Source organism: Ochotona curzoniae, unplaced genomic scaffold (assembly GCF_017591425.1).
Source record: "Ochotona curzoniae isolate NIBS_2020 unplaced genomic scaffold, NIBS_Ocur_1.0 contig_1302, whole genome shotgun sequence".
NCBI lineage: Eukaryota > Metazoa > Chordata > Mammalia > Lagomorpha > Ochotonidae > Ochotona > Ochotona curzoniae.
Window position 1 is genome coordinate 19337988 of NW_024465035.1, and position 11427 is coordinate 19349414.

The following is an 11427-nucleotide window of genomic DNA, read 5'->3' on the forward strand; positions in this document are numbered from 1 at the left end:
AGCTTGGACTAGGAGAGTTGCTCTCTGATTTTATCCAATAACATCCCTTCTTAGGGACACACAGTCACCATCATGGTCCCAAATAAGTTCAGCAGTGTTGTTGAAGCAGATCCCACATGCAGGAAGCCCCTACATCACCATTCAGCCTTCTCAAAGGAGTATTTCAAAAGTAGGCTGCTCCTTCCCTGCCTGCACCATCATACTCCCTTCTCCAATACTGGCTACAAAAGTGAGGACAAGAGTAAGATGAGGCAGGTGTCTTGGGACCAAATTTAAGAAGGCAGACATTCTCAAAAGTTGAACCTGTGCTTCCAAGAGCCTGTACTTCTAACAGCCTGTACTTCTAACAGCCAGCTTAATTTTTTTTCTCACTTGTAAGGCAATAAAGACAGAGATGGAGAGAGGTCGTCCATCTCCTGATTTACTCCCCAAATGCCCACAACAGCCAGGGTAGAACCAAGCTGATGCCAAGAGCCCAAAATTCAATCTGGGTTGTCTATCTAGGTGGCAGAAAACCATGTACTCGAGCCATTCCCTGCTGCTTCCCAGGGTGCACATTCGCAGGAAGCTGGATGGAGAATCAATAGAACTCAGATCCAGGCATTGTGATGTGAGATGCAGGCTTAACTCTGTGCCAAACATTCGCCTCTGCCTCCTTGCATGCTTCGCCTTAGCCCTGGCCCTGATAGCCGTGCTCCTATTCACTTAATGAACTCCAGGATTCCATGAGCAGCCATTGAGGCAGGAGCTGAGCTTACTGCCCACTATTCATTCACAGCTGTGGCTGTGGCCCACTGCCCCATCTCTGTTTCTAGCCTAAGATCCGGGGTGATTTACCCAACACACTCAGTGCTCAGGCTCCTTTGCACCCAGTGATCATTTCCTCAACCCTGCCTTCCCGACTCTGCTCAAGTGGTTATATCCCCGAAGTTTGTTCTCGCGGGGAGGGGAGTTCCTGCCAGCAGGCCCTGAAACCACCAAAGGAGTGAGGCGATGGTGTTCTTCAGCTGCAAGAACTACTGGGGACAGTCTGATGGGGTATGTCCAATAACCCCCACTGAGCCCACCCCAAGCCTGGTTTTTGCATGTGCTGCAGCATAGTCCAGTCCATCCTGCATCCCATCTGGTTCTCATGCATTCCCATGGATGCTGCAGTTTAGTTCAGCCCGCCCTGCACCTAGATCCGGCTACACATGTTGGGGTGCTGCTGCCTTGAACAGCCTCATCCATCCCCGAGCACTGGCTCTCATACTCATCACTGGAGGAATGTCCACAGCCGCCCTGCCAGGCATATTCCCAGCCGTGGATCTTGCACCAGCCAGGAGGTACTTCAGCCCAACCTAGCATTGTGTTTCATCCAGTCCTAGCACTTGCCAGTTGGTGCAGCAGCAGTGGCTAGTCAGCCCGAGTCTCGATTCTGACACTCACCAGTGGAAGTAATAACCCAGCAAGGGAGTATCCAGAGTTTCCATACCAGGCCCACTCCCACCCTAGGTCTTACATATGCCAGTGGATTCTGCAGCCCAATCTGAGATGGCCCACCCCCAGTGTCAGCATTTGACAGTAGGTGCTATCGTCTGGCTCATCCCAGCCTTCCCTGCAGTCCCAGCTATCAGTGGTGTGTACAGCAGCGTAGGCCAGCCTGGCTTCATGTGACCTGGCAGGTGTTGTAGTTCAACCCAGTCAGGCTTTCACTAGCACAAGTGTGTGCTGTGGAGTGGTCCAACCTAACTCTCCCTAGACCCAGCTCACACATATGCCATCAAGTGTTACAGCTTGGTCTGGCCGGCCTGCCCCCAGCATGGCTCTTATACTCACCAATGGGAGCTGCAGCCTAGTAGGTGAATTCCCCAAGCTTCCCTACCAGGACAGCTACCTGCCCTGGATCTTGCTTGTGCCAGCAAGTGCTGTGGCACAGCCTGACATGGCCAGGCCACAGTCCTGGCACTCACCAGTGGGTACTGTGTTCTAGACAGACTGACCTGCACCCATTCCAGCTCTCACCTGTGGGTACCGTAACATAGCCCAGCCTGCTCCACACACATCCTGGCTCTCAGGGTCACCAGTAGATACTGGAGCCTAGCCCAACCTGGACTGCCTGTAAGCCTAGACCACATGCATGCCAATAGGTGCAGGAGCCTTGTCCAGTCCAATCTTCCCATAGCCCTGGCTCACACTCACCAGTGGGAGCTGCATTTTAGCAAGGAAGTCAGTTACATTTCTATGCCTCTTCTTCTTTCCTACAATCATCTTACCGCTCTCTTCTTTCCCTCCTATTGTCCCAACTCTTACTTCCGTGTTCAACAATGCAGTTTCATTTTGGTCATTTAAGAGTCACTGGCCCCTTAAATTTTATCCAGAATGGAACTTAAAAATCCACACTGCTGACTATTCCTTGACATTTCTGACAACTCTCTGGTAACAAAGAGTGCACTGATCACATTAAGTCACAAAAGACAGTCTCCATTTGGTCCTTGGGATGCCAATCCCACTTGAGTGCCAACGCTTTCAGTTTTGGAGTTCCAGTTACTCCCCCCTCTCAAGCTAGAATCTCTGTCTAGGGTGGGGATGTTGCTTGATCTTCTCTCAAGTGCCTTCTCCCTTCTCCTGCTTGCTGTCTCTGGTCTCAGTGTGGTTGAATGCTGGAGAGGGGAGAACACTGGAAAATTCTTATCAACCATCACTGTTGGGAGCACCCTTCCTGCTCTCTGAGCCTGGTCAGTGTTTAAAGAGGATTCACTGGGAATGTCCATGGGTTTATCTTAAAAAAAAAAAAAAAAGCCTCATTCTTGAAAATCTCTTACCTATAGTTCCATAATTTACCAGAGTGGGCTGCAGCTCAGGTGCCCAATCATTTCTTTCTACAGGTGGTACCCCCCAACAGTGCCTCTGCTGAGGCTCCCCTTGGCCCTTTCAGGGGATCTTGCTTCTCTCTCTCTTTCTCTCTCTCTCCCCCTCTTCCACTCCCATCATCTCTGATCCTGTCTGGGAACCCTCACAGGTCCTTTACCTCAATAACTTGTACCAGGGCTCATTAATTATTGGATTCATTCCCTAACCTCTCTGTGCCTCACGTTCCTCCCCAGCAGTAAGGGATTGCCCTAGCGGTCGGTGTTGTTGCAAGCATGCCACAGCTGTGTCACATATTTGCCATCAGCCTGGAGCCTTGGGGAGGACAGCACATACTAGCTGGTCATTTGTTTCCCATGTACTTGAAAAGGCCCAGATGCTACAGGTGACCTGAGGGGAACACTGATGCCCACCCTGTTCATTTCTCTTCCTAGAGCACTTTTGTTATCACCAGGATTTCATATTTACCCTACATAAATTAATAGCATGCATAATATAGGATGTTTGGGTACTTTATTAAAAGATGCATAGATGGCCAGTAGTCTGTGTATTTTTCTATGTAGTACTTTTTTATCCAACATGAGTTGAGGATACCCTTTAAAGGCTCATCATTTTTCATTGTTTGAATGCAGCACAACTAATATACAATTTCCAGCTTTTGCACACTTACATCTTTTCAAATGTTTATTTTTGGGAACCGTGCTGCTCAGAACAGTCTTACAAACACTTCACTTGTGGCTAGACCAGTTGTTTCTTTAAGGTACAAACCTTCACATTTTTCTCAAATTGCTCTGTGCGTTTCTCATTAGCTGCTTTGAAACACGCAGGCAAGGGGCGGAAAACTCCCAAGCACTCTGCACAACTTCACAGGAGAGTCACTGTGTGAGCACAGGTGGCCATGCTGTGACACAGTGAGCCAGGGCACTGCTTGCGATGCCAGCACCCACATCTCAGAGTGCCAGTTCAAGTCTTAACTGCTCCACTTCCAATTCAGCCTACTGATAATACAGCTAAGAAGACGGCAGAGGATGGTCCAGGTACTTGGGTCCCTGACACCCACATGAGAGAGACCCAAATAGAGTTCCTGGTGCCTCCTAGCTTTGACATGGCTAAGTCCCTGCCAGTGCAACCATTTGGAGAGTGAACCAGCAGATACAGTCTCTCTCTCCCTCTCTCTCTCTCTCTCTCTCTCTCTTTCTTTCTCTCTCTTTCAAATAAATAATGTTTTTAAACAAATACCCAGGGTCTTGGGGGATGCCTTTCTGGGGGAATGGAATCTTCCAACTCACTGTCGATTGAGTTACCTTGAGCTTCCTTCAACTATTCGCCATACACCAAGAGTTCTATGTAGTTCAAAGTGGTCAGATCCAATTACTTGAATTGGGCAAAAAGTTGCAGCTTATCAACACCCACACTAGGTAATAGTTGGTTAAATTTCTAATACTATGAAGAAATGATGAATCATTGGTATTTTAATTATGCTTTCTTATCTCCTTAACTTACACTTCTTAGAACCAGCCCTTTAGATGTATTTGGATGTAATTTCTAGATCACTATTACATAGGCAGCAATAGAAGAGAGCAGTCTAGCACTTTAATATACGCCATAGGGTAGATGGGTGGCCAAGTAGTTAAGATGCCACTTGAGACACCCACATCCCAGATAAGCATCTGGGCTTGGGTCCCTGCTGCTCCACTGTGGATTCCAGCTCCCTGCTAACACACCTAAGAAAGCAACAGAGGATGGCCCAAGCACTTACACCCGCATGGGGGACCCAGATGGAGGCTCCAGCTGGTGCCCTTGCTGGAAACCTTTCGTAGTCACAACAATATCTTAACCAGAAAGTATTCCATGATACCATCCACCAACCTGTGTAAGATTTGGCCAGCTCCACCCACACTCTGCATGCCTGTGTGTATTTTATGTTGTCCATTCCCATCACAGATAGATTTGTACCCACCACAATGGAGGCAGAGAATGCCTCCATCACAAAGACCCCTTTGTGCTTCTCTTATGCACATAATCCCTGCCTCCACACCCTACCCCAGCCTCCACCAACCACTAATATGCCTTCAATCTCCGTAACGTTGCCATTTCAGTAAAATCCTGGAAACACCATCATGCACTGTGTAAACTTTGAGACTTGCCTTTTTTCACTGCAAAAGCTCCCTTAAAATCACTTCAAGGCACCAGATGTGGAAAGAATCAAGATGGTGGGATAGGGTGAGGGTGCGTTTAAACAGGCCCAGAATCATTAGCCAGGGTGAAGCAGACAAGGCACATTCCAGGAAATAGGAAAAGACAGGGCAAAAACAGAGGAGCACCTGGAGACTGACGGACATGGGAAAGCAGCAAAGACAATGGTGTGGTGTTGCAGTGACAAGGTAACCCAACGGCACTCAGCAAGCGGCAATGTGAGCTCCATCAGCGGCCAGGTGGAAAGGGGAGTTCACCGGGAGCTCAGAAAGTGAACCCAGGCAAAGAATTGCCCATCCTGCTGGTTTGTTTGATTTGACCAGGAGCAGAGAGAGAGCAGCAAATCCCAAGCAGGTGGTGTAGGAACACGGTAGACTTCACAACCCAGAACATCACCAGAGCTGCATCAAGTGCCATTTTGTGTAGGGAAGCAAAGGTTGTGGGATGGGACTGTGCATTCACTAAGCTGGGAGATGATTCATTATTGGTTCAGTGAATTGCACCAACACGGCATCCTACCGGTTCCACACAAGATAGGTCTGGGTAGTCCCCAGAGCCAATGACCAGTAGATCCAGAGCTCCACCACTGGCACAGCAGGTGCCATGTTGTACACTGCGGGAAAGACTTTGACACTGGAGAGACAACAGTGAGCTGTGCATGCACTGAGCTGCGAGAGAACTCACTTCCAGCTCAGAACATTGCACTGGTTCCACAGGGAAAATAATATCAACTTTGACATCCTACAGGTCCCACACAAAATAGGTCCTGGTGGCACTCAGACCTAATGGCCAGCAGATTCTGGCAAGATCAGCACCACCAACAACCTAGCTAGTTAGGGCACCCGGTGTCTCCCTAATCCTGAGAACTGCTCCTCCCAGAAGTGGGAGAAAGGTTGTACAGACAGCATGGAATCACAGGGGGTAGAGAGTGAGGCTATTGAGACCATGGTGAAAGTCTAACATAAGAATCCAGATCTGAAATTTGCTGGAGGGAGTGGCAAAAGTGATGACAGAGAAGCTGGTTGGTGTATGAGGTGTTCGTCACTGTTAGAAGATTGTTCAAGCAATCACTGTGTCAACCAATACAGATGTTTCTCTTTCTTCCTGTGATGAAGATCAGAGACCCAATCTTATCTGAAAAGCTAAACAGGCATCATTTGTCCCCATTGGGATGGCGGGTTTTGTGGCAATTGTTGCATATGGGCTGTACAGACTGAAAAGCTGGGGAAATACGAAAATGTCCCTTTACCTGGTCCATGTGCGCGTGGCCGCTCAAGGCTTCATGGTAGGAGCCATGACTGTTGGTATGGGCTATTCCATGTATCGGCAATTTGGGGCGAAACCTAAGCCTTAGAAGATGGGATGCAGGCTTGGCTCTGTTAGACATCTCATTTCCTGTTGAAAACAAATAATTTGAGTGGATGCCAAGTTAAAACAATGTTACAGCTTAGTTTCCTCTTCTGAAACTTTTGTAGTTCTGAATAACAACAGGCCAACCTTGAACCTACTCCCAGTTTGCTGCGGAATATCACATGCTTTGCATGTTAGGAGTCTAATTACCCCAGTTAATTCTCTTTTTTCCTGCCTGCCTCATAGACTGGTTGACTATTCCAATTTGGGGGGCTAGTTATTTTTTTTTAAACTTCATGGAATTGAACTTGTAAACGCTTCCCTAACTGAGAGAGAGTGTGTGTGTAAAAACAAAAGCTTTTAAGGTAGCTGTGTGGTAGCATATTTTAGAATCACACCTGGAAACATGAGACTAATTTAATTATGAATTCCAATTTAGTTATAACTACAGAATTATATTTTTGCTGCTGTTATACTAGGATAGTTTCTAAATTCATTTTGAAATTGAAACTTGTGTTTGGGCCCAGCGGCGTGGCCTAGCAGCTGGGGTCCTCGCCTTGAACACGCCCGGGATCTCATATGGGTGCCGCTTCTAATTCCAGCAGCTCCACTTCCCATCCAGCTCCCTGCTTGTGGCCTGGAAAAGCAGTCGAGGACGGCCCAAAGCTTTGGATCCCTGCACCAGTGTGGGAGACCTGGAAGAGGTTCCTGGTTCCTGGCTTCAGATCGGCATAGCACCAGTCGTTGCGGCCACCTGGGAAGTGAATCATCGGACGGAAGATCTTCGTCTCCGTCTCTCCTCTCTATACATCTGCCTTTCCAATAAAATAAATACATCTTTTTAAAAATAATAGTAATTTTTAAAAAGACATTAGAGCTGGATATTCTTTTTTTTTCTTTTTTTTTTTTTTTATTGTTGCTTACATTGTATTATGTAGTACAGTTTTATAGGCGCTGGGGATTCCCCCCACCCCTCCCATACCCCTCCCCCCATGGTGGATTCCTCCACCTTGTTGCATAACCATAGTTCAAGTTCAGTTGAGATTCATTGCTTGCAAACACATGCCTAGCATAAAGTTCAGCGTCTTATTGTCCAGATAAGTTCAGTGGCCTCTTGGGGAGACCTTCTATGGTCTGAAGATAGGTCTAACAGAGTAAAGATCCGGTCAGTTAAAAGCCCCAACAAGGCCTCAGTATCAATATACAACATTATGGAATTAATTGACATAGTATTGGGTAAACAATATGTTAAAAATAATGCAAGTTCCCTTCTTCGAAACCTCTGGGTTGAGACAGTATCAATGACAGGTTCAAAAAATAACAAACAACCAAACAAAAAATTACAGGTTAAATCAAGGCAAGCATGTGGTATCTAATCTTTTGGGATTCGCTCATTTCCCTTAGCATTATAGTTTCCAGTTGGGCCCATTTAGCCACAAAGAACTGCATTTTGTTTGTTTTAATAGCTGAGTAGTATTCCATGGAGTAGATGAACCAAAGCTTTCTTATCCAATCTTCTGCTGATGGGCATTTCGGTTGCTTCCATGTTTTTGCAATTACTGATTATGCTGCAATGAACATAGGGATGCATGTTGGTTTGTCGTAAAACAGGTGTTTTGGATATATTCCTAGGAGTGCTATTGCTGGGTCATATGGTATGCAGATTTTGAGTTGTTTGAGTGTTCTCCAGACTGATTTCCATAAAGGCTGTACCAATTTGCAGCTCCACCAGCAGTGGAGTAGGGTTCCCTTTTCCCCGCATCCTCGCCAGCAAGCGTCGTTGGTGTTCTTGTTTATGTGGGCCAATCTTACTGGTGTTAGGTGGTACCTCATCGATGTTTTAATTTGGATTTCCCTTATTGCTAGGGAGCTGGAACATTTTTTCATATGTTTGTTTGCCATTTGGACTTGTTTCTTTGTGAAATGTTTGCCCATTTCCCGTGCCCATTTCTTGAGTGGCTTGTTTGTTTTGGTTTTTTGGTTGTTTTGAAGTTCTTTGTATATCCTGGAAATTAGCCCCCTATCGCCTATATCGTGTGCAAAGATCTTCTCCCACTCTGTGGGTTGTTTTTTTACTTTGTTGATTGTTTCCCTTGCTGTACAGAAGCTTCTTAGTTTGATGAGGTCCCATTTGTTTATTCTGTTCTCAACTGCTATTGCTTTTGGTGTCCTTCTTAGAAAGTCGGGACCTACTCCTAGGTCTTGCAGGGTATTTCCTACGTTTTCTTGCAAGAGTTTGAAGGTTTCTGGATGTAGGTTTAGGTCTTTTATCCATGTAGATTGGATCTTAGTGTATGGTGATAGATGTGGGTCTATCTTTTTGTTTCTACAGGCTATCAGCCAGTTGTCCCAACAACATTTACTAAAGAGGCCTTCCCACTTGCTTGAGCTGTCATTGGTCTTTTTGTCAAAGATTAATTGGCTGTATTTGTGTGGGTTCCCTTTTGGTGCTTCTATTCTATTCCATTGATCAAAACCTCAAAAGATGGAATAACATCCCGTGCTCCTGGATAGGCAAAATCAATATCATTAAAATGTCTATACTACCACAAGCAATATACATTTTCAACGCAATTCCAATCAAATTGTCCAAAACATTCTTCACGGAACTGGATACAATGATTCAAAAGTTCATCTGGAAACACAAAAAACCACGAATAGCTAGAACCATCCTGAAAAATAAGAAGTTAGCAGGGGGAATCACAATCCCGGACCTCTGGACATACTATAGAGCAGTGGTTATCAAAACAGCCTGGTACTGGCACAAAGACAGAAAGGAAGATCAATGGATATTCTTAAAAATAAATAAATAAATAAGCGAGCCAGATCTCTCAGGGAGGAAGGGCCCTGACTCTTCTGTCTCATTTTCATCTGCTACAGCCTGTGAGCTAGAAGTGGCTTCCAGTGTGTTCCAGGTTGAGAAGGAAGGTGGAAGAGGAGAAGGAGCCATCCACAGCCACCGTGCGGCCCACCAAACTTGAAATCCCTACTCTGCAACTGATTCTGACAGCTGCAACAGACATACTTGGCCACAGACAAAATCCTCTCATTGGCTCCTTGACTCATCCTGTAAGGGCTGTTATTATTAAGAGGGCCAAGTGAACACCCCCTCCACTTGCTGTTCTTATCAGCAGAGCGAATCAAATCAATCTCACACCCTTGGAAATTTTTCCAAGATTCGTGTCCCCAACGAAGACTTCCGCAGCCCAGTGGTAGGAGGTGATGTTGGGGTGCAGTGAGTTAAGCAGCTGCCCATGACACCAGCACCTCTTGTGAGAGCCAGCTTGCATTTCCAGCTGCTTTGCTGTTAACACATCAGAAAAGCAGCACAAGATGGCCCAAGTGCTTGGGCCCCTGTATCCATGCAGGAGACCCAAATAACTTTGAAATGTATTTTTTTTCCCCTTCCTATCAGCTTGCACATGTCAAGGGAAGCAGCTGGCTTTCGCTTGCAATACCTGACAATACATTTGCACTAGGGGACTATTTAAACTCACCGCATCTGTGTCATTGCAAATCTTCAACTCTCCAACATTCAACACGATGTTGTACTGAGTCATGCGTTCATGCTATGACACGGATTAGGCCTGATAAACAACAAATGGCAAGTGTTTTTAGTTGCTTTATTAAAACAACTAAGAAACAGAAGATGAACCATGAACTCAATGAAAACTCCAGGGCACCTAATCTCAGGAAAGATCTCATGAATTAGGTGAAACACACTTTAAAATTTAGGGGAAAAAATTACAACAGGCCCTTCCCCCAAAAAAATCAAATAAATCCAACAAAATTTATACAAGAGATCTCAATGGACAACTACAAAACAGTCATTCGAGGTCAGATAAGATCGAGGAAGATGTACCAGGTTGGAGAACTGGAACATGGCTAGAACATGAATTCACAAAGAAATTGATCTCAAAGACCCAAGACGGTTTCCTTCTAAATCACACCATGAATTTTGTAGAAATTGACAAGTTGACTCTAAAACTTTTTTTTTTTAAGATTTATTTATTTTATTGGAAAGGCAGATGTACAGAGAGGAGGAGAGACAGAGAGGCAGTGGCCGCACGACTGGTGCTGCTTTCCCAGGCCACAAGCAGGGAGCTGGATGGGAAGTAGAACTGCCGGGATTAGAACCGGCGCCCATATGGGATCTCGGGCGTTCAAGGCGAGGACCTTAACCATTACGCTACCGCACTGGAACCCAACTCTAAAACTTTTACAAGAAAACAAATGATAACAGCCAGAAATATTTTTTTTAAGATAAAAGATGATGCCTTCTCATTACTTCCTTCTTTGCTATGAAACCTTAGGAATCAAGAAGCTGGTCATTAATAGAAAGGAGAAGCCTACAGGCTAACCGAACAGAGTACAGTTCCAACTACAGGCCTACCCATACACTTTCAATCAGTTCTTGGCAAAGGAAATCTTAATGGAGAAGGGATGACCTTTATAGCAAATGGTGCTGGAACAATCAGCTTTCTATGAGGGAAGGAAACTTCTATCTGAATCATATACAAAAATCTATCCAAAATGATTATAGATAAAACGCTAAGACCTAGTAGAAAATATTTTTGACCCTAGATGAGGCAAAGATTTCTTAGCGACAACACAAAAAAAGCAATATCCATTAGAAGAATTGCAAATTAGACTTCATTAAAGTTTAAAACTCCTGCAAAAGACATTGCTAAGAAAATAAAAAACTTAAAAAAAAAACAGTCTGGAAGAAAATATTTGGAAAACATAAGAAATCCAGGAAGAGTGAATTCTGAAGTCCTGCCCAACCCTGCTATTATGCGCGTTTGGGGAGTGAATCAGCAGGTGAAGGTGTGCGGGGTGTGTGTGTGTGTGTGTGTGTGTGTGTGTGCCTGGTCCACTATGCCCTGCGGGGTGTGTGTGTGTGTGCCTGGTCCACTATGCCCATCAGCACAAGGGTTGGAATGTCCATGGCATCAACAACTGACCAGCAGGTGATGAACCAGGCAAGTGAGCCAGGGGGCAGTGAGGACCACTCCCTGCTGGCCACTGCTA

General features: G+C 45.6%; 1 pseudogene; it reads left to right on the forward strand.

Moving 5' to 3' along the window:
* Positions 1-993: 993 nt before the first annotated feature.
* LOC121172167 lies at positions 994-6400 on the forward strand (annotated as a pseudogene).
* Positions 6401-11427: the final 5027 nt, after the last annotated feature.